Genomic DNA, 25127 nt, shown 5'->3' on the forward strand with positions numbered 1-25127 from the left:
TTGGGACATAATATTATTCAGGGTCACTATCCACTGCATACAGAGTAGCTATGAGGATTAGAAGAGATGCCCTATATGGCAAGCCGTTTTAACATAAATTCGCAGCAGCACTCAGTGACTTTTAACTGGCAGCTACTCCGATATATGTTTAAGTAAAAGTTAGGAGTAGGTTGGTTAAAAAAAATCAGAGATGCCACCGAAAAATCCGTTAGTTACACATACAGACCTTTTTAAGCTAAAATGGCAGCAGATTGTACATTTATATGAGTTAAAAAAGCTGGGCTTCTCAGGACTATACTCAGAGTTACAGATTAAAATGAACACATATCTGTTGTTTTCTTATTGAACAGAGAATCAGACTGCAGAGCTTCTAAAGATCCTGAAAATGATTTTCTCTGACATCATTATATTGGTAGACAGGTTCATAAATCAGTTTTTAAGCAGAGCAGAGACACAATTAGGGACAGCTGCTGATTTAAAGGGGAAACAGATTTACTGGGATATGCAACATGCAATAAAATATATCTCCCAAGTTTACAAGAAAAAATATGCAATGCTATAATAAAATTGAACATATAATTTTGTCTTTTGTAGTTCAACGAGACTCAGAAATAGCTGCAACCCAGAGACAGCCAGACTCACAGGACACAGACTGAAAATTAAAGTATAAGAAACCTACAAGAATTAAAGCACAAATAATACAAATCAGTGTATAAATGATTTTTGAAATACAAGGTTCAATAAAAAAAACTTTGGCTGTCAATGACATATGGGACAAATTTCTAAATTTGATTTGGCTCCTTATGAAGGAGGATAATCACTGATGCAGCTTGAAGGGAAGCTATGCATGGATGGATTGATGGAAGTGAAGTTGTGTCCATATTAGTGATGCATGATATATTGATGTTGGCATTGGTATCGGCTGTTATTTGTCATTTTTTATACATTAATGTTTTTGAGCCCTTTATAAAATAATGCTCTATCTATCTATCTATCTATCTATCTATCTATCTATCTATCTATCTATCTATCTATCTATCTATCTATCTATCTATCTATCTATCATGTGAGCTATTATATGAATGCAGCATCTAGTTGAGGATCACAAACGATTTGTAAACAGAAAAAAAAAGAAAATCGAGCCGCCCGTCAGTCTCCTGCAGCCCCCGCCCCGCCGGTCTGTTGACGGGAACTCCCCCCTAACTTCCCCGGTTCTCTTCTCATTACTGCTCATTCTCTCCATGAGCTGTCAGATACTAATCCACATACACACACGGAGCCCCTGCGTGTCGGAGCAAAGCCCCGCTCCCTCTAGCCTGTCCTCTGCTGCGGAGCCGCAGCTGCTCTGGTTTTGCGGGCTGCGCGGAGCCTCGTCGTGACAAAGAGTTTTGGGGGAATCGTTTGGAAGGAGGAGTGAGCCGCGCAGGAAGAAGGTAAGACGGTGGTGTCAGAAGGAGAGCCTCCTCTGCTCTCTGCTTCAGGAAACTTGCGTTGTAGCAACGTTTTTCTTGGTTTACTGGACACATTATTTTTTTTTTGGCGAAATTGGGCAAATTTTAGAACATTTTTGCGCTCTGTGCGCACTAAGCGGTGCGCGCTCCTGCCGTCTCACATCAGGGGGGGACCTCCAGTTGTGTGGAAGGAAGTTGGGACATCTTTGGCCAGGACTGTTTAAGGAGGGGGGCACCTGAACGGCTCTAACAAGTGGTCCAGCACTAGATAATCTGTTGAAACCTGTGGAGGAAGAATAACTGCATTTTCTAAACCTAACTGCCTCTTTTGAATTCAATTCTGTAATTTCTCTCAGTAGATGTCCAGTCAGTGTTTTCTTTGCTGAACAGTTTCCTTCATTAATGTTTTAAGGTTCTAAAGAGTTGAGGTTTTATTACTACAGATATCTTCCATCATTACTTCCTGCAGTTTAAAGTCCATTTCATGAAATGCATAGAAGGTGCAAGGGCGTTCAGTTTTTTTTTTTACCCTACACACTGCTGATCAGCTGGCTGAGCCAAGGCTATGATTTTACATGAAAATGGGGTAGTTTGAGATGATCATTTGTGACTACCATGACTAAGATATTCACATCTACAAGGTATTATGGTATGTTCTCTTTGTGGTTGGATTTTTTCCCCTTAAAAATTCCATAAAGTTTGAAATCTGAATGGTAAAAGTCACCTGTACCATTGAAAAGTAAATTGAAACTGTCTAATATAAGCAAGCATTTCTTTAACCTGTTGGGAAACTATCATCTTTAGATGTTCTCTTCTTGTTTTAAATTATAAAATATTACATATCACATTGATTTTACTTCAATCAGAAATGCATTCATCAATCTTACTGCTGCTAAAAAGAGATGGATTACAGGTGTTTTTTGTTCTTCCGCTAAAGGATGTCTTATACAACCTTTTAATTGCTGATATTATACCCACATTGTAGCTTTGAGCAATGAGCGTTATTGATATGGACCAGCTATGATGTCAGGATGAATCATTCATACTTTTGTAGGAAAAGCTTGCTACTTGAACAGAGAACAATTGTCGATAATTTTCAAGATTCAAGATGCAGGCTGATATAACTCGCCCGTCATTTAGATAAGGGTTTTAAAAAGACATTTTTTGATTTTGTACTTAGAAAAATCTTTATTATTTGACCCATTATGATTAAAACATCGTTTGCAGACTACCCCCATAGTTCAGCGCTGATGAATCTAAAAGCCTGTAGTGTATTTTCCCAGAATATGGTTTGGGTTAGGAAGTTCCAGCACTGTTTGGTGGATGTGATGTCAAACCTGTCCATGTTAAATAGCTCCGACCTAGCAGTGTCATTGAAAGCATTCAATAACACTGGGAAGATGGGCAGTGCTCAGCGTTTCTTACTAGCAAAAAGTACTTACTAGCACCAGTTCTAGCAACTCATTAAAAGGATTTCATAAATCAGAAGCTCCATGATAGATGATATCATTTAGTGTTTTGTTAATACAACAGTTGGCAAGTGATTGACAGCTGGGAACTGCTAATTATTATATATAAAAAAATATTATATATATATATTTTATATTATACATAAAAATTATATATAAAAAACTATTTTACATTTGCTTATACAGTGAGAAGCTAATATTGGCCCCAAAAAGGCATTTGCTGGTTAGATCTTCCTGGAGAGCAGTTATGTGATTTACCATTATACATATCAATCAGTAATATGTTCAGTTAGTGCTTTAATTATTTATTTAGAAGCCCCGACAGATTTAAAAACTGCATTAAAATGAATTTTTAAGTTCTGCAGTCCTCTCTGAACAAAAACAAAATACTTAATCAGAAACAAATCTGTTTAAAAAAATAAAAAATATTAGGAATTTGTGTTAAATAATGTTGACCCTCCAGTGCTATTATGCCATGTATTTGGTCCCTATGTGTTCTTCACACCTTCAATATGATGTTTTGTGTTTGTGCAGAGACAAACACACCGACATTCATATGTGTAAGTGTGCCTGCTCTGTGGCTATACCCTGTCAGGTCCTGAAAGGTGGGGGTCAGTCACAGGGTCTCTCCTCTGGAATTCTCCTAGAATAGATGAGGCACACACACACATTCATGCACACACACACAACCAGAGACCTACCAGTCCCGCCACATCTGCTCATCTCATCGGTCTGGCTCATTATTATCTTATTCTACACGAACTACATCAATTAGTCATTCAAGCTTTAATCACTGTTAAAGTGTGTTTTCAGCTTTCCTTATTGTCAAGAAATGCTATTATCTTCCCTTTTTTCAATTGGTGTACAGCCACTACTCTTCACATAAGGTTTAATAATACGAAATGTTTGTTGTGTCGTTTCGGTACAGATTAAAGAATGTCAGAAATGGCTCAGAGAACAGAGACAAAACACTTTATTGCTACTTCCTGACATGTCCGGCTGATTTCTGTCAAGATGATAGACAACGGAAAGAGTTTGTGTTTGTGACTGAAGGAGAAGGAGAAAAGGTTTTGTCTGCTGAAATCTGAGCCTATATGGACACAGTGACCCTTGCAGGGACACACACAAAAAAAAACTCTTTGAGAAGTTTGAGGAATTTGGAAGCTCACGTGTGCATGTATAAAAAAAAGTTTGTGTATCACATCAGCAAATACATGTCCTCTTTCATCTGATATGGACACCCACAGAAACTACACCCTACAGACTTGTATCTGAATGATGGCTGTCACTAATTTACGTATACAATTTAGAAGTGGTGTCATTCACTAAATGAAAAAAGGATGCAACAAGTCCATATGTATCGTCTTAATGGCGGTTTGTTTGCATTTCAGAAAAAAAAAATCCAACATTTCTGTTTATGGTTGTTGCAATACCAAAAAACAATGTTACAACCCTAGAAGGGACACTTTCTTAACCTATTGAATTAGGGAAACAGACAAACGAAAACAGGTGTAACAGCTTGTCAAATACAAGGTACAAGGGCTATGATTTACAAGAAAATAAGCAAAAGTAACAGAACTGACCCATTTAGTCTATTTATGACGACATGTATATTGTAATATGTTGAGAAATACAAAGCCCTGTGGCAGAGTTTGTCCGCTATTCCTGCCTTATATGGGATCGCTCAGCTTACAGGAAGTAGCAACCAGTTATGACCAGGAATATGAAATCCAACCCTTCTATGTACTCCACTGGGATGTCAAGATGAAAATCCAAACTTTGTGGCCAGGTTCTGATCATTGCTTTTTATACAGATTTTATCTGCTTAGACCAATATTAGCTACAGGCTTTAGAAGTGCATCTACTTTATCAGACCTGGTTCAAATGATTGCAGTTCAGCAAAGGTTTTGTTAATCAGCCTCCAAAGGAAATCTGGTTTAGGGTTTACTTATTTATGACAGGATCATTAGATAACCCCTCCACTTGTTGCTTGGACTAGCTCTCCAGTCTGGATCTTTGAATACATGTGTGTGTGTGTGTTAGCAACGAAGCACAGTAGGATGGTGATGAGAGCTAGATTTGGTTCTACCACAGGTTGGCTTGTCAATTCGTTCCTGAAGTGATACCTGATGTCAGGTTATATCAGGGGTGTCATCTCTACCTGTGTGTGAACATCTCCAAGAGCCTCAACCAACAGGAGAAAAATAAGTAAATGTACATGTTTGAATCACAAGTACTGCTCCAGTTGTGTTATTTTAATCTTTTTGCTTTTCTGCTTGAGAATATTGTCCGTGGGTGGATTGGTGGGTGAAGGAGCATCGGAGTGGGAGTCCATTACAGAGCTGTATAAATCTGAGCCATGGTTTCCTAGCATTTCCTCAAGTATGTGTGCCTTTTAACACATGGTTGTTGCTTCAAGCTTTTAGTTTTTCAGAGTGTGTTTTTGTCTATAGCCGTCCATTAACAGCTGATATTAAGTTTGGTTTCAACTTTTTCAGACATAGGTGGAAGGAGCAGTTTAAATTCCTACAGCCAATAAACTCTGGTAGTAATCGCTGTGATTGTGTTTGTTTAGTGCAGACAGATAAAGATTGGGTCTATGAATTGACTCACATATCACAGAGTAACAACATCCTTTTTTTTAAAAAAGGTGTAACATTTAAAAATATTTTGCACACAGGAAGAACAGCTGTGTCCTGGCATGCCCCGTTGATTCAGTGCTGCATCCTTGATGCACAAAGGAACATTATCACAGATCCTTCCTACCAGCAGCCATGGCACTTTATAGCCACCACTGCTCCCAACAAACTCAATAAGTGTTTATATCTCTGTTGTTTTTGTAGTCTTTTTCATTTTTATTGTCAGTGTTTTTTTATGCATAACTCCATACAAGTTTTTGACATTTCTTAAAATTAAACGACTTAGGTTCAAATTTCCTTTATTAGTTTCAACAGAAAAGAAAGTATTTTTTTCTTATGTTGCTAATTTGCAGTTGTTGCTCAGGCACCTATTATTACTTTCTTTAGTTTTCAGCTTTGTGTTTATCTGTATGCTTCCACTTGTGTTTCTCTTTGCTGCAGGGACACATACTTTTCCCCACTGAGGAAATATAAAGGTTATTTCTATTATGTATAATATTGTGCGACCATATTTGTCAGATATTTAACTATGGCTTTAGTTCACAGGGACAATACAATAAACTTGATCTACAAAAAGTTGGCAAGATCTTATTTCACTAAGTCTTTTGGGAGAATTAAAAATCTAACGGAAAAATGTCAACTCTTTTAAAGTGGGTTTTGGAGAATTTGAAATCAGTGTTGAATAACTCAGCTCAGGTTTGAGAAATATAGAATTTGAACAAAACTTTATTGAATGAATTAATAAAAAAAGAACATGAAAAAGATTGATTGTAATAATATGGTAATAGTAAACATTTAAAGCATTAAGTCATACATCTGTTAATTTAACTTGTCATGAGTTTGTTTATGTTTTAATTAGTTATTTATTATTGTGGCTATGACTTTGTATTATAATATCTGATAATGTATTTCTATTTTTTTTTAGACTCCCACACGCATGCATCGCATCCTCCCCCTGTCAATGTTTATTGCTGATTGGGGAGATGATAATCTCCTGGAAATCTCAGTTTGGAACTTCGGATGTCTGAATGAGTGAACCTGAAAACACAATAATTTAATGTGTCAGCAGTGTTAAAATGAAGATCGTGAGAACCTAACTTTAAAAAATGAAATTGTCTAGAGCTTTTTTAAACTAAATTTCTTTTTGCATACACTTGTGTATGCAAAATGACAAAATAAATCTGTCTAAGTCTAAGTTCAAGACAAGTACAAACACCCAAAAACTGAGCAACACAGTTAATGATTTAGTTTTCCTCCTTGTGTCAACCAAAAGGTCCTAGTGGCAAAAAAACAATCAATTATAAATGCTGATTTTGTGTTTTTTCAAACTGAATAAAGGACCAGTCAGGTTTTTTTCAGACTAACACTGTTCGAACTATTCAACATGCATGATAAGCTTTGCAGTGGAAACCACTAAAATTACTGAAATATATTAATTATTTTCAATAAAGTTTCATATACAAGTACCAAGCAGAACCTTATGCAACAACCATAACAGTCTGCCTGTGAAGGCAAATCCTAACCCTATCATCTAGGGATATTTATTTCCAGAGCTATAGCAGGACACAAAAAAGAAAATATATCAAATTTCTATAATCCTAACAGATGCATGAGAAAAATGATAAGTATGTCTTATTATAGAGTAAATTCAAAATTTCTGTTTTTAAATTAATGTTAGAATAGTACAGAAACTGGAATAAGAAAATGAATGAAAATAAAGTCTTACTTTAAACTAAAAAACCAGAAGAATGAAATGAAAAGATTTTGTAAACAACAAACAACCAGTAGGGTCTGAATAAAGAAACAACAAGAAATAATCAGTAAAGATCCGTAGACATTTTTAATTATAATCTGTTACTTTAAACAGAATTTAACACTGAAATAAAATGAGGTGTTTATGCATCAATGTTATGCATTGAATTTTTAAATAAAAAAAATATACAAAAAAATGTATAAATTTTTCCATTTTAAAATCTAAAGTGTTTTTTGAAGTAGAGAACAACAATCGTTCAGTTTTCTATATAGACAATTTCCTGATTCACATATTTTATAAAACACCTGAACTGACTGTTTATTTTTTTTATTTTTTGTGGGTTAATGAGAGAATTAGGATTAATGCTGCCCTGCAAGGTTTTTAAAACTGGGTTTGAATGGCAACAAAGCCATTCTAAAGCAAATATCAAGGTGCTCATTTGTGAGCCTGGATCTATATTTATTTTTGATTCTGTTCATGGTGGAGAATCCTGCTTCACAGCAGCAGGTTCAGCCAAACATACTCAAAAAGTGCAGGGTCATCTTTGAGCACACTTTTCTCTCACCAGTTCACTGCAGTTCTTCCAGCAGTCCACACTCTGCTTTTTTTTTTTCTCATCATCTTCTCCTTCTTTCCCATCGCCCGGCTTGCCACAGGTTTGCCTGCTGTATCCAAAAGTAGCAGCAGCAGCAACCCAGACTGACAGCTCATTGGCTAATTTGTATCACATGCAGCCTGGTGCCGGATGCTCCTGAGGGCTTTACCATGTTAACAGGAGAAACGGCGCAAGTGAAGTTAGACACTGTCGTTGGAAAACATGCAGTAATTTTTAAATGTTTTAAATAAGGTTGATTCCGGATTAGCCAGCAGGTTTGTCCAGATCTGGACTTGTTCTCTGCCTTAGAAGATTACAAGACAGTTTATCCTGTCAAAAGTTAATCACAAAGGAATTAGGAATTTATATTGTAATTTACATTTATTAGTTTCAGATGTTTATTTTACCTGTAAACGCTTCATCTGCACGGATGTATGACATAATAGGACAGCAAACAATAATACTCTATTCGTAATAGCGAAGTAACAGACAAGGAAAATTTGTTTGAACTAACATGGATACACACACATCTTTTTAAGTCTGGAAACTCCCTTCCATTTAGACAACTGCTTTCTGTAAGGGCTTAAAGACTCAAACGCAACTTTCAAAGTACATTTTATCCTCTGATTGGCCATGTTTTGTATAATTATTCTGAAATTATGTGCTATTGTCCTGCTGTATACCTGAATGTGGGTGTATTTGTTGATGGGTGTGGTGCCTGTTTTCCAGCTTACATTAAAATGCAGACCAGACTGACTGGGCTTCTAAAATTTCTTGCTTCCCTAATTGATTTACTGCATGATCCATGCTCTCTTCACCCACATGTTGTTCACTATATTTAGTAGAATAACACTCCCACACCTATCTTCACACACATATGTTACATACACAGATACACCCCCACACACCAAATTGTGTTACTCATGGCTGCAGTGTAAGGCACTGTTGTATTGAACACTTACCTCTTTTTATTCACATTGCCATTTACATTTTATAGCCGCATTCACTCTGTGTGTGTGTTCTGTGTGAGTGTGTCCATGGGTGGTCTTCTCATATTCCATGTAATACTGCTGACTGCTAAAAACAAAAACATGACAAGGAAAGTGTGATAGTGAGAAACAGGGTGTGTTTATCAGACAAGGTTGCTAACGCTACCGTTTTTTTTCTACATCACAAATCTCATTTTGCTCTTAAAAAGCTTTAATACAGTCTCAAACATGGCAGCCCACTCCACCCAGTAAACCAGGTCGTAAGCGCGTGAGTCACAATTAGCACAGATGTGCCCCCTGCCCCTTCCACAGACACTCTGGTGCACCTCTCTGAAATGGTAGGTGACCGCAGACAGTGCCGCAGACAGGAGGCCTCTGATTGGTCAAATCTATATCCAATCTACACTATGCGTATTTCCTGTTTGGTGCTTTACCGGCTTGTTTTGTTCGTATGACCACCATTGTGGAAAACGACTTGTGAAAACGGGGGGACCCTTTTTCCACTTGGATCCCTGCTCTTTTTCGCCCTCATCTCCCTCCGTTGTCACACAAACTTGCCACCACTTCCTCACCGCCTCCGCAGTATCTAGGCCCACAGGTAGATCGTGATTGTCCCTCTTGCGTTGTGGCGTGGAATAACATAGAGCAGACCACGCTTCAAAATTGGGCATAAATCAAATATATCTGTGTAATACCTCCAACAAGCTCACTGCGACACACTGCTGTGGGAGTATAACCAGCCCTTTAGGTCCAGTGTGGCAATGTGGAAGAGTCTGTGATGTTATTTTGGAATTCTGAGAAATGAAAGAGAGCAACTTCAGATCAGACAAGGATTAAAGGACCACTTCAAAGCCAGCGCCATAAAGTAGGCTGCTTTGACTTGGGAATATAATAAAAGATTTAAATAAGTTTCTTCTCTGTAAAAGAAAAAAAAGGTCTTAACCTTGTTTCCCACTCACAGCTACTGTGGATGTTTTAAACCCCTGCTTTTTGTGTAAGGCACAATCTGCACCTTTTTACAGTCATTTGGCTTGTTTTATATTGTGCTTTTCTATCTTCATGCTCAGCATCTCCTTAATTATTTCCCCTTTTCTGATGTTTAGAGATACTAGGAGATGCTACGATATAAAGGAAGTGTTAGAGCTTCAAATATTATGAAAAAAAGCAACACAAGTTTCTCTTTTAAAATATCCAACTTCAAAAAGTTAGTATATATATTGATATGAAACAGCCTCTTAGGTATAGGGTTAGCAGGTGAATGTTTCCTTGGGTAATCTGAATGTATCTGCAAGGCCTTTTTCATATTTTGTTTCATTTAAACAGGGACTCTTTGTGATGAAATCACATAAAGTAGCCCGTAACTGTAAAGAGTAGTCAAATGTTTTATCGGTTTGTCTTCAATCTCCAAGGATGAAGTGTTTTTACGGTGCTTCAATCTGAAAAGAGAAGTTTTTTCTGTCTTGGCATTGATTATTTTTAGGTTAAAATCTGGCCCTTTAATGATTTGCACTAAAACTTAAATATTGAATATCATGTGTATTTTGCTCTAGTCCATCTTTGCATCAACTGTAATCAACTTCCCTTTCTCTGTGGAGGAAAAATACTCCTACAGCATGATGCTTGCACCATGTTGCACTGTGTTGATGCAATGTTCAGATATGAACTTTGTTCAGAGAACCTTCATTCATATGTTGGCCATGTCATCCAAATTCATTATGTTTACTGTAAAAGGGACTTTCAAATCGACTTTTGATGGACTTTTAATGATGTACCATACGGTGCCTTCGAAGGGGAAAGAAGGGCTTTACCAACACTTTTTCAGTGGAAGTGGAGAGATGCTGGATGAGGACATTGTCGAATGGTGGAAGGAATTTGAGGATTTCCCCAACATGGTTGACACATCTTCTGTGAGGAAGAAGAAGGTGCTGGTGTTATGTGCCAGATTTGTTCATCACCCAGGCTGAAGTAAAAAGGCGGTCAAAAAACTTTATGGAGGCAACAAGGGCATAGGTTTGATTTCAACTTTGGTAGGGACACTATTGGTCTTCATTTTCATTGGTCTGATGTCACTGGTCCTATGCAAAAATATGCATGCTTTTTATGCTTAATATGAGCATCAGGGCACATTTTGTTTAAAGAGAACAACAGCATTTCTTGCTACATTAATACAAATCTTATAAGTACTACACACACTAGATGCTTTTTAATAAATGTATTGTATTTACATGTGCACTGGAACTATAAGAGGAACTGACACTGAGCATTTAAAATATTAAGTTCACTATGCAAGTTTTACATCTGGGCTGTAGTTACTCTGTGTAGCCCATATCATGTATTTTATCTAGGGCTGAAACAATCATATTAACCAATTATGTAAACAATTTAATGACATACGTTTTGGTGGGGTTTTTTTTTAAGCGTATGGCGATCTCACATTAAATTTTTTGTACAGAACTAAAGGGATAAACGCAAAACGTCTTGTGCATGCGTGTTTACTATGGGTATGTTGGTCTGACGGGGTACACTCATTTGACAGAACACCGACTGTACAACACTGAATCAGCTCTACATCCCCTGCAGGGTTCTCGAGGATGCATTGGAGTTTGCTCAACTGGTCCACATGTGTTTTGTGGACCTGTAGAAGGCATTCAACCATGACCCTCATAAAGCCCTTTGGGGGGCACCTCAGGAGCATGGAGTCAGGGGCCCTTTACTAGGTCTCTGTACAAGCGGGAGTTTGGTCCTCATTGTCAGTCACACACTGGCAAGGCTGCCCCCGTTTCACCAGTCCTGCTCATAACCAACAAACCCAACCCCTCAATTCTTGTCATGGTCATCTTAATTGTGAGCAAAAGAGAGATCAGGGATACAAGCCGCTGAAATCAATTTTCTTAGAAGGGTAGCTGGGATCTCGCTTAGAGATAGGATGAGGTGTACAGTTATATTGTAGGAACTCGGATTAGAGCAGCTTCTCCTTCACATTGGGAGGAGTCCGCTAAGGTGGCTTGGACGTCTTTTTTGGAGAGTGAGACAAAGGTGCTAATAAAATATCTTTTAGCAGGTCCCCATTCTAATCAAGACAAAACAAGCAACAACAGTAATTGGATATGGTCCAAGTTGTTGAAATAATGTCTACACTAGGCTCTGAAATCAAAAGCACTTGTAATTTGCCACTGAATCCAATCCACAATAGGGTGATTCATAGATGAGTAAGTCGGGGGTGGATTGTGCCCATTGGCCTCTCTGCTCCACCTTTAACCACTCTGTGATCCATCCTGGGAAAAACCTGAACTAAGAGAGAGTGAAAGCAGTATCAAGATTGTGAGACAGGGATGAGAATATTTGATTCACAAGAATCCCAGCATCTCCCTGGCTGCTCATTGACTGGTTGCTTTGTGGCTGCAGGGAAATCTGCTGATTGGCTGTTGGGCTTGAATGTCAATGCTTCTCAACTGCAGCTCTGGAATTTGTGTGTGTGTGTTCGGGTGTGATGAGTTAACGGCTATCTATTGAGTGCTTGATTGTGTTCTGTTGTCAACACTGGCTCTCTTTGTTCAGACCTTTACAAATACCCACATGTAGACATGCATCTGAATAAGAACAAGGTATTCCGCCAGTTTCAGGGAACTAGCCAAGATGGAAAAAGAGAGAAAAAAGGAAAAAGAAATACCAACACCATTCATGGTATTCAGGGGCACTGTGGTTCTTTCTAGCCCTCGTTTGAGACATAAATCAGTCTGAGGCTAAAAAGGGTTTATTGCTACGTTTTATGATAATTCTGCTCCCTCTGCTCCTTTCATCTTTTTTTTCCCCTGTTGTGGTGGACCCAGAGGAACCATGTCCTGCATAAAAATTTGTCAAATTGAATTAGCAAGAAAGTGGAGTTAGTATGGATCTGGGGTTCTGCAAAGATCCTTTGGTTTCTGCAAATCAAGGCTACAATTAAATGTCTAGAAAGCTGATGTATGGCATATTAAAAACCTAAGTCAAAGCCATGCAGTAGTTATTCCAATATCTTTAATAGCTCAAAAAAAAAAAAAAACAACAACAACCATATAGTGCAACACCCTCCTTACCAAGACAAAGTGTTTCTATAAACCGACAAAATAGAAAATAAAATTTTATCTGCCTGAATCCATGGCAAAACACTTAAGTGGTAGCATTATGCTATGGGGTGCTTTTCTTAAGTTGTCACAGCTTGAAATGTATGACAAAAAATTGGATGTAAAAAACTTTGCCAAATAAAAATGTTTATACAAATGGCCTATTAGAATGGCCCAGTGAAAGTCCAGACCCCAATTAGGAATCAGCAGAAATATTTATAAACTGATGTTAATGAATAAGCTGCTACTAGTATGTTCTCTAAAAGAATTGCATCTGTAAGTGCTGACAGTTTTCAGGTCTTATTTATATAAAAAAGAAAAGTTGGAAGTTTTTTTTTTAAATCTAATAGTAGACCACCTTTGACTAGCAGATTGAGCAGTCATGGAGTGACTGGTAAAGAGAAGGTCACATTGACCCCTCTATATTAGAGAACCAAAAATATGCCTGATCAGGTAAGTGTCATATTTGTTTTGTTGCCCAACAACAATATTTTAGGGTTAGCTCTCATGTTCATGGAGACCTTAGACCATAAATGGTGCTCTTGGTAACTTTACCCATTTATTCAGCATAGAGATCTGACCCTCTAGAGTCACATGGAAGCGCCTTAAGGACGGTCCAGAAGAAGCACTGATATGCACCAAGTGTTGTACATTGAACTGAAGTATCGTTTGTATGTTTCAAATTAAGCACATATATGGGTCAAAACTTACACAGTGTTGCTTTAACTATGTTTTAATGTGAGGTAGGGGTACACTGGATACACTTTTATAACCCTATAATATCTCAATAGAGTTGAGATGTGGAAAATAATGTGTCCTTTGCTACTGCATACGTTCAGCTCTGTTTGGTTAAAGCATTAGAAACACTTTATTATGGTTTCAGAAGATTGTAGTTGGGATTGGAAACCTCCCTATACCTTCCAAACTGTAGAGTTTTCCTTAGATTTTATGTTCACTTTTTCCATGATTTAGCTTGAGGTGATTTACTTTCAAAACATAACTTACTGTGGGTTCTGATATCAGAGGGGTACAAATATGTCAAGGTGTCAGTTTTATAAGTTATGCCATCTTGCTTGGAATGGTAGCAGGCCAAGCGAAGGATACTTTTCATAAGAGGTCATGAGATGAATCAAAAGGTGTGACATCATTGGCTGGCAGTAGACGCCTTGGCTGCTCTGCACGCCCGATGTTAAACCCTGCAATACTCACAACTGTAGAACATATCAGCTAACAGCATGTCTGGGGTAAAGGATTGCTTTCCACTGGCCAACGTGGGTAGACCATGCGTCTCACAGTTGACCACAGATTGAGGTAGACTGCCTTAAGATTAGGGAATTGAAAGACTGAGCAAGAAGAAACGTAAAGTGCCCCTAAATACCATTATCCAGTGTGTTGCACAAGGAGAGGAGAAAGAAATGCATTATATTTAAGTAAACCCACCCATCTGAGTGTGCACTTTTAGTCTAAATACCTTCAGTTGTTCCTGGGAAATGAGTAAAGATTCTATTACTGTTTGCTGTGCTAGTCTGCACATAAAGGATGAGTAAAACCATCGCAGAGCTGTTACTAAATTAACATTCGAGTTGGGAGGGAAAGAGGAGGAGAAGGGCAGCAGTCTTTCTCAAGGGGAGGTAAAAATGACCCAGTTGTACCAGTTTGCCCTTCCTTGTTTTTTGATTCTCGGTTTAATCTAAATCCATTTAAGGAGCTTCAGTGGTGAGATAAGATTGCTCTGACACTGCCAAGGCTTAAGTGCATCTCTCCCTCGTTCTGGCTGGAGGGAGCCGGAAGTGGGTTGGTGTTGCGAGAGGAGTGACAGCCCTTATCTCGGTCACTAAATGCAGGCAGAGTGATGCTGTTCATCGCTTGCTCTGTAGCTCCCCTCTCCAACACACAGGAACCCTTAGAGGAGGACTTAACGCAGCCACAGATCCAGAGATGTGCAATGATATTAAGGCCTTAAACAAGGTCACGTATGCATAGGAACACGTCGACAGACATATAAGCGGATGCGCTCTGCCAGGCTGTGGTTGGACAAAGCAGTAGTTTGTGTTTATCCGTCTATGTGTGTGGTGGATTGTTGGCAGGCAGTATAGGATGAACTGGTCAGAACCAAGCACACTCCAGCTTCCCTCATGCCTTCCAGTCTGACCACTAGTGGCTGTGCATGTGTGTGAACTTCAGTACAGCTTAATGCTCCAACCATGATACATTTTTTTCTTCCTCTGTGGCGAAAACCCTTTGGATCATTTTGATTAAAGGATATATGTTAAACATGACCGAAATAAACAATCCCAGACTGTTTGACTGGCTCCTTTGTGGAAGATGTGTAAAAAACATTAAGATATGTTTTGACCAAACCAGCATGTTAGTGAAGTTTATTTTTTAGTAATTTTTTTATAGGAAGAAACAGATGTTAAGATGTTGTTTGACAAAATGTTGAAAGCAGGACTTCACAGGTTTTTGATATAGTTAACACAAGCAGACCCTTATAGCCATAAAATAATGTTGACTTTGTGTTCAATTGACTATTTCTGGCATATTTTTTTGTTAAACACTTTTTGTTCAGAACGCCTGGAGACTGCAGACATGTTACCTTCTCTTTTCTGATTATAGACCTTTACAAATGCAGGAATAAGAGAAGTTCAGCCTTGATGATCCCTTCTCCTGACTCTTATTGTTTAAACCTGTCCTGTTTTAGCTCAATAAAAACTGAATTAGCTATAAGCGATTTTTTTATTTTTTTTATTTATTTGCTTGTGTATTTCTAACACTGAATCTGTGTCAGAGGTTTTTATGGACCTGAATACTTCTGCAAATTCAATTATTAAGTTTCCCAAGAAATAAGTCCCAGGCACATTGTGCATTTTCAGATTTAGCAAATTACACAATGTCTCAGAAAATTACAATTGAGCCTTTGCAAAGGTTTTTGGTTTCTTTCTGGGCCTTTTTCAAAAAAGAAATGTTACAGCGGCATCAAACTGAAGACAAATGACACCTTTTAATATATTTTTATTTTCTGCTGAAGGTTCCATTTACAATGCATTTTGGCTGTCCAAATCCAATCACTTTTTTCTGTTAAGATATGTGGGATCAGTAACTATTACATTTGCCACCATGAGTATTTTGACAAGGCTGTTTTTTTTTATTTTGATCTTTCTGCTTTTGCCTCATTAAGGATTCTCTGCTCAGCCAGGCAGACCTAAGCCAAATGATCTTTACCCCCACCAAAGCTAATTTAAGCTTTAGTGAAAATGTTTTGGCCAACACTTCAGGTTTTTTGTCTGTTCTCTTATCATAACAAGAGCATTAGATCAGTCTTATACTCTAAACCTTTTTAAAACCTGATTTGGATAAAAATGAACTGAACGACAATAATTATAATATTTTTGCAGAATGATTCTATTTCAGTGATTCAATATAAAACTATAACTAATATAAGGATGTATTTCAATCAGAGGGGAGTGGCAGCCTAGTGGTTAGGGCATAGAGCTTGGAATACTGAGGTTCTCAGTTCTAGCCCCACACCCACAGACTGCCACTCTGGGTGCCTGAGCAAGACCCTTAACCCCACACTGCTCCCTGGGCACCACACGATGGCGCAGATCCAGTTCAATTATTATCATTTATTATTATTTTACTCAATGCATTTATTTAGTTTTAGTTATATGGCTCACATTTAGCTTTAAAAATCCTTAAAGACAGATTAACTACAGTTTTTAATACAGTATACACTTCCATTTACTGTACTTTATATTGGCTTAATACTTGGTTGGGGCTCCTTATGCATAGAGTACTGTATTAATGTATTCCTGGCTTACCGGTAAGTGTAATTAAAGCCAGGTTTCTTTAATAGCAGCCTTTAGCTTATCTTCATTTAAAGAGGCATTACAGAGTTTTTTAATGATACAGCCACCTGTGGCCAAAACACAGAACTTTAGTAATCTTTCTCTCATTCTCTTATCTTGCACTTCACACTTTTCTTCCACTTAATTTTACATTAGTAAGCTCCATACACAATCTATGCTCTGCTATCCTCTCCAGGATGTACCCATGCTCTCGCAGTCTTGCTCTACCTTTCTGCTGGTCTTCCCTTATATTGTGTTATGGCCGTTTCAGGATCTAAAATCACGATTTACAGAATTTAATTATTTAATTATATTGCTGTTTGTATTTTATGAATCTATATCATAGGTATTTTTTACTTGCAAAACTAAATTCCCGATAAACATCAACATTTTGATAGCACTCTCCTAACCCTGAAAGTCTTTTAACCTTAGAGCAAAAGGCAAAGAGTGGAGACAGACTACATTGATTTGTAGTCATATTTCTGAATTAATTTTTTTTGCCACAAAAACTGTAGGTCTGTACTTTTGAAATTGGAAGTCATGTTGATTAGTCCCTGTGGAGGCTTTTGATTTCAGAGATGATAGTAAAAAAAACAGGCACAGATGGAACTAAGCAACAAACGGATCAATTTCTTCATCAGCAGCAAGCTGAACTTTGACAAGCCTGCTGGAGTTTTCTGATGATTCGGTCGGTGCATAAATGTCACATAGTCTAGCAGGCTCCCTTTGAGGCAAAAATAAAAGTTTGACTATTTATTTTAAATAACAATAGATCAAAACCCCGGCGGATGCTGAAGGCGAGACTTTTTCTTTACTTTGATCATGGAGTTTCCATATGTGTGTGGGAGTATAAGAGTCTGTGACATCTGGACAGTATGCCAGCGCTTCCTATGATTGTCAGTGCTACATCCTTGCGGTTCCCATGGTTACAGACATTGCTGGATCCCCCTGACATGCAGACTCCAGACAGATAAACGTAACTTCAGCTGGTTCTTAAAGCAGAGTCATGCAGCTTCGTGAGAAATGTTAATTTCTCTTTTCTTCATATTTTTTCCTCTTTTGGGTCATTATCTTGTCTTTTCTCTTGTATAGGCCAGCTGTTAAGAGTTCTATGGTGTTGTACGGCCTTAAGCTTCACCCTTAAGGAACAAAAAATACTTATAATTCATAGTATTTATAATATTTCACACCTTTTGCCCTTTTAAATCTTGGCTTGGATTACATATTTGGTGCATTATCCATGCATAAATATCTGAGGCATTGTTGGTTTAGCTGTCTTTGCAAATATGAAAATTAATTCATAACTTCTTTGTACTTGATTTTAAAGTTTTAAAATAAAGGGAGATCAATGCAAATTTAAACCGTAGTTGTCAGATTATTATTAGTATAACAAATGCAGCATTTTGTGTTGGTCATCCAGATCAAATATTGATATCAGATATGACTACTGATGGGGTTTTTGGTTGTAGTATCACAAAAGGAGAAAAAACACTCAGGTGTTTGACGCTGCATTTCTTTGTATTTGATATGCTCACGCAACCCTGACTGCAGGTTTCTTTTCCGACATCTTCTTTGTCTACCTCCTCATCCAGCCAGGTCGAAGCCCCTCAGAGGGAAATGTTCCATTCTCTTTGATCCAATCTCTGCATTAACTTCAGCTATGTGTGTTTCTGTTCATCCATATACGGCCATCGACTGAAAAAACCCCAAAATAACTCCTGGAGATTATCAGATGTTTGTCAACATACTCTAGTATGGCCTTTTTTTCATTCAGAGATGGCATCACGTGTCGGTGGCTCTATGCCTTGGAGAATTGAGACGCTGTAGTTTGATATGGCTGGCTTTCTTTCATTGGTGAGGTGATTGTCCCGCTATGTGTTTGAACTGTATTGAATCAAAGGCAGCGTGATGTACGGCTGCAGCTGGGGTCATATCAGCTGCAAACTAAATCTTCCAGGCTTTTCTTCACAACTTGTCTTCCATGTCTTTCGGTCTGTAATATTAGCTTTTTTTCTCACTTCTTTTTTCTTCTCTGTCAGATGATGCCAAATTCCCTTCGATCATTTCTTCCTCTATTATTATTAGGTGTAATGCTGATCATTGACAGGAGCTATGAGAGTCTGTAATGAACTGTAGATAGTTTTAAGCCTTTGTTTGCCTCCTTACTTGTGAGTCAGGAAGCATAGAAACACATAGAGGGGATTTGTGCCAAGAAACAGCCAAGTTGAAATATATGAGGTGTGTTAGTCTCAGATTACTAAATCATTTAATGAGTTTCCAGCTAATCTTATTGGACTGTGTCCTCAGCCTGAGTTTAATAAGTCTGGATTCCCATCCCACCTCATTTAAATAAACGTAATAATACAGAAAGACAAGCTTCAGGAATTAAAAATATCATTTTACGTTTGAACTGAAACTATTGATATAAAAGCTGTCAAAGGTGTTTAATAGGGAAAAATGGGCTTGTTTTTTACAAGATCTGCTGCAAAAAGGGAGATTACTGCAGGCTGCCAGCGTGGGACTCAGGAGCGATGTTTTTATGTGTGGAATATTTGGAATATTTATTTGATTAGATCTTTTTAATATGAATACACAAATTATGGGATTGAAAAGAACCTTTATTTTGAAGTGTGAATGAATTTTTACAATGTTCTTCATTAGGTATAAAGCTTTTGAAAGCTGTATAAATACTTTCACTTTTTGCCATTTATAACTCTTAAATTATTAGATAAACTTTGTTTTTCATTTTAAATATTTGTTTATTTAGTTAACTAAACAGCTACTGTGTCTCTCTTGCAAATCTAGAAGAAAGCAAAAATCTGCTTTGGTAAAATCTGATTGAAGTTTGGGAAAATAATTTTTTTTCATAGAGTTAATTTATATACTTGATAAAGGTGGATTGTTTCAAAGACAAACATCAACTGTAGTCACAACTTTTTATTCACACAAGGCGTTCCTTAGAAATTAATGTAGTTGATTTAAACATATTCTAGTAATGTAAATTATATAAATCTGGGAGGGTGGGTATCCCAGTCATTGATTCTGGATTCAGCTGTTGCACGGCATGGAGACGCATTAATTTAGATCAATGACACTGCAATCAATAATAAGTCAACATTCTTGCTGTAGAGCTATAAGATATTACATTAACCAGTTATGGAGGCCTTTTGCAGGAGGTCTCATTCATTGCACTGTAGTATAATAATGCGAAATTCACCTGTGTGAAATAATTGAATTTATAAAAAAGCTTGAGTTTACAATTTCCAATAAAGGTAGCATGTTGAACTGATATTACTGGAATGTTGACCAGAATTGATTGCTGGACCCGTGATCAGAGATTCAAACTTCTGATCTTTTTCTAACAGTAAAATTAGTAGCCTAGTAAACTAGCCCCACCCGCCAGCAGCCAAAATCATTTTTGCCTGCGAGTGGTCTAGCCTCGATCAATGCACCAGGCCCTAGAACTGATGGGCCAATCACAACACAGAGATATGTTTTGAATTTCTGGATGCAAACTGGGCGGGTTTTTGAGGGCGTGATGACAAAGCTGTGCGATGCTGGTGAAAGCACAACAAGGAAGATGGCAACAACTATTGAACAGTTCTCATTTGACTTAGCTTTGAATCAGTTTTGGAAGGATTAGACCTGGGTTTTTTGTTGAAACATGAGCAGGAAGAGGCTCTACGCTCATTCATTTTTAAAAAGGACGTATTCGCCGTTTTACCATCAGGCTGTTTGTTTACACTCCCCCACCAGCTTCCTGACACAGTCAGTTGCGCTCATGGGTCAGAGCGTTGGCCATTAGGTACAGACATGGTTTGAAAAACAAAGGGTTGTTCTCATCAACAATCTTCCGATGTCTCATTCATCAGGGCCAGACTAAATTACACATTTAATCTCACATTTAGTCGGGTTTATCAGGCTATAAAATTAGTAGAACATCCACCTGCAAGGTGACACTGGTGTAAACACCTTCAGTGTAAAGGCTGTTACAAAGTGACTGACAATAACCCGTTTGGAGGTATAACATTTGCACATAAAAAACTGACTCACATTGATTGCACTATGGCAGTTTCTTTTTGAAATAATTATTTATAATTTACTCCCTCAAAATCACCAAAATTGATCTATAATTGATAATGATAATCCAATCCTATTCTGTGATCACACAGACCTACACTTTCTTTGCCTCCTAATTAAAGACTAACCCTAAAAAGCATTCCTTTTCAGAGACTTTGAACATGATGTTTACTACACTGATGTAGCTTGTAATTACTGTGTATTTTTCATCATTGAGATTCAGCAGAGGCTTATTGGTTTATTTGTGGGGACATTGTGTATAGTTTCACAATAGACAGCAGCTCTATCCAGTGGCAGACTGTGTGGGCAGAGGGCTCATGGTAACAAGAATCAGGGTTGTTTTTGTTGTTGCTGATAACTTCCTCAGATTCATGGATGAAACACCCACACATAAACATGCTCAGAAGATGGTTCATACTAAAGCTCACACATCTACAGAATAATACAACTATAGTGCTTACAACTTGAGCAGAGCTAAAAATAACAGTTTTTCTTTCCCATCTTATAAAGTCAAACACTACAGAAGATGTCTAAAAAGACCATATATTTGTGTGTCGCATGATCTTAAGTTCAAAAAGTTTACAAACAAGCCTGTGCACATATAAATGCTCCCAAAAAATCAGATCTAATGATAAGAACCAAGAAACAGTCAGAGTAATTCTTGATAGCTGTTCTTACCCTACATTTCTATCTTATCAGCTTGCAACGTCATTACTCCGCTTGCAGAAAGGAATGTTCTGTAAATTATTTATTTCCCAGAGTCCTTTCCACACCTTGTCAGTTTTTCTTCTGTATTGTGGGGTCAGCTTGCACTGTGTGATAATACTAAAAGACTTTTTATCACTCAGCAACTCAAATGAAACTATTTCTGGAGCGGTGTTTCTAACCCTGTGTGGATAAATATTTACTTGTGACACTGCTGCATTTGTCTGCGAACCACTCAAGAATTTTCCCATTTAGGCATGAACAAAAGGGTCTGAAATGCAGATTAAAAGTAAAATATTATACATGTATGTGAAGAAAAGATGGATAACCCAAGATAATATTTATTCTAAAATACATCTATATTTAGGTTAATGTGTTGGTAAGAGAAATGATGTAAAGGTGTTGTGGTAAGGAAAAATGTGCTGATTGGTTGAGACGGACTTCTGAGAAAAAGGAGAAATGTGTCATTTCTTTAAGCTTCTATGTGCCCATCTGTATTCAGGTCAGCCTCTGTTGATGCTGAACTTAGGAACAAGGTTGCAGTATCGTTCATACTGTAATATAATGCGAATAGTTTTTCATCTAATGGTAATGTTGGTAACAGCTTTGGAAGTAAAGCAGCAAAATACCCCAAACTTGTACCCTGCTATGTTGATCTGACGCTTTATAAAATGTAACTGACCTATTTCTTTAACTGTAGCGTAAGAAAAACCTTAGTTATTATAACAATGGTGTTGTGTAGCTATTCTGTAATTTGGGGACAACACAGTGTAGAAACCCATTGGCTACACTGGTAATGTTTCTAATCATTGCCAAAATGTTGACAGAGTTTATAGAAACTTTAGTGCCTCTTATTATTAGCATTGTTTACAGTACAACACCACTTGTATTATTGAATGGCTCTAGATCCAAGGTTAAAGCTAAGTACCGCTGCCTGCACTTGGACTGCCTTCAGTACAAAAATGTAACTAATGGTGTTTCCTTTATCGCTGAAGATTGAACAAGGACCTGAAAAAGATTAACAACCCAGCTTGTAATTGAAATGGGTATTTCGTTTTGTTGAAATCCTCAGTGACCAGCTATTTACTGTTATAGTGCGTCCAGACTGAATGCATTTTCAGCAAGTGGAGGAATTGATTTACATGTTATCCCTATGTAGATGCGCGTTCAGAAGCACTGGAACACAAAGTGCTGTGACAGAGGTGTTTCTGGCGACGTGATAGGCACAATCTTGGCAATAGGAGAGACCTACAGTGCCTTGGGCTTCCTCCAGCTCACTGGGTGGGATGTGCCTGGAACACCTCTCTCTCTCTCTTTCTCTCTCTAAAGGGGACCAGTGATTATCTGAAAAAGATGTCTGCGTCCCTCAGCTAAGTCCCTTCTGGCTAATCAAGCTCCTTACTGTATCTCTAAAGCCTCTTCCCCACTGAAATTAGTGGTTTAACATGTGTATTCAAACATGGGTCATCCTGCTTACAATCGGCTTTAGGCCCCTTCCCTTTGACAAAAATGCAGGGTCTAAACCCGAGCTGGCAAAGTGTGGCCTCTGTTTCCCCCTCTGCTGCATGTCTGCTTACACCATCATGCAGGGTTAGCGCTGTCACATGTGCGACAGAAATCAGGAAAGTAAACAATGGAGAGCAATATGAAAGGAACCCTGGACGTAGTAAGTGTGCTTTATTGTTTCTTTCTACTATCTGTCCAAATGCCTGAATGTTAACAGAGTTCTTTTGGCTTGTTAGATCAGACGCGCATGGCGCGGTGTGTTGACGTCAATACGTTGCGCTCAATGGTGTAACATAATTTAGCAAGTCAACCCGTATCTGCTGTTCCCACTGCATTGCGATCAGAGCCGAGGCAATTTACACACGCATCAGGTACACACACATCAGTGAGCTGTTCCCACTGCCACTAAAAGCCGACTGTTCCTGGTTTTAAACGGGTTTTTCGGCCAGTGGAAAAGGGACACTGCCCAGCCAACCTGCAGAGAAAGCAAATTTTAGCTGCTTGTGTCCGGGATACATTCTTTTGTTCATGATCCAAATTTCATGGACATTGGTGAGGGTAGGTAGGAATACGAACTGTAAATCAAGAGCTTTGCCTCTTTGCTCGGCTCTCTGTTAACCACAACAGACCAGTGCAGCGATCTGTCTATTGATCTTGTGCTCCATTCTCACCATTCATGAACAGGACCCCAAGATACTTGATGCAAGAACTCCTCCCAACCTACTTTTTTCCAGTCGAGAGCCTTGGTCTCGTACTTGGTCGAGCTGTTCACTGTAGAAAAAATGTGACAAATGAGAAAGAGGAGCTGACTTGAGGCATTATTAAAAACCAACGTACAGCATGTTGATATCTTAACATTGTTTAAAAAAAAGCTAATTTTAAAATCTTGTTATATTACCCACATCTACTTCTCACTGAGGTAATTTTTTTTTGTTCCCTCACTTAGAACCTCTCTCAGCAACTAGCTAAATAACTCTTTTTTTTTGGAGATCACTGAGTGTACTCCGAGAATCTTTGTGAATACGGGTCCAAGGTCCTTTTGATTTTCAACTGGCTGTTCGGGTGATCATGAAATATCAAGCAGAAAAAATATCCAGAATCTTATCACCTAATTTTTTTTGTGCATTTCTAAAAAGCATTAGTGATTTTTCTTCATTTTTTAGGGGGAACATTTTTTAAAACATGTTTTCTACAGTGGTATGTATAAATCAACTTATAATTTTTTTAGAATTAATTAATGGCATGGAGTAGAAGTCAGTTCTGGTCTTTTTAAATAAGTTGCATGGTTAAGGAGGAAAATATTAAGCCTCAAAACATGGAAGGTTGTAAAATATAATAATGATTCCAAGAAAAGGTATTTACTGCATCTATTATTCAGAATGAATCATGGTACTGCAGACTGCTCTGCCCCTCCTGGTGTCAGGATGTGTATGTATTGATGACAGTTTTGCCCCTGGGATATGCTTGCTTTTTTTCATCCTTTGAACCCAGCATATATTTATGCTATGTTATTTACTGCTGAAACTTATTACACTGCAGACATTAAAGAAAAAAGATATTCTATAATGTATAGTTTCTTTCGAAAATACTTACAGTGTCTTTAAAATATGTTAGCCAATAGCTCACTATGGTTGCAAAGTGATCTACTGGCATATGGTTGCATGGTTTTTCTAAAAAGATTGCCACATTCTGTTGGCATATTAGTTGTTATTTTTGTTATTACTGTTTTTACGCTTGGTTTTTGCTTAGTGTGTTAGTAAACAAAGCCCATCCGTGCATATTTAGCATAACAACACCACTGTAAACAAGTCGAAGCAATGGAGGTGAATGAGTGTGGAACTCCCTACGGAGTTGCGGAAATAATAAAGACAAGTCCAATATGTGTGAAAGAGTACAAATAAAATGGGTTTTAGGAAGGATAAAACTTAAATAATGCTTCGAATACGTTTTGAAAATTTGTGTTTAACAAAGCAGGGGCTAAAACTGCAA

General features: G+C 37.8%; 1 protein-coding gene across 1 annotated transcript in view; it reads left to right on the forward strand.

Annotated features, from left to right (window-relative positions):
• Positions 1 to 1206: 1206 nt before the first annotated feature.
• Positions 1207 to 25127, forward strand: part of ppp2r3a (protein phosphatase 2 regulatory subunit B'', alpha) — an 83198-nt gene continuing 59277 nt past the window's right edge. The window contains exon 1 of the mRNA XM_015375280.1: positions 1207 to 1433. The gene's annotated coding sequence lies outside the window, so the exon portion shown is untranslated. The remainder of the gene's footprint in view (positions 1434 to 25127) is intronic.

Source organism: Cyprinodon variegatus, unplaced genomic scaffold, assembly GCF_000732505.1.
Source record: "Cyprinodon variegatus isolate N-32 unplaced genomic scaffold, C_variegatus-1.0 Scaffold116, whole genome shotgun sequence".
Classification (NCBI taxonomy): Eukaryota; Metazoa; Chordata; class Actinopteri; order Cyprinodontiformes; family Cyprinodontidae; genus Cyprinodon; species Cyprinodon variegatus.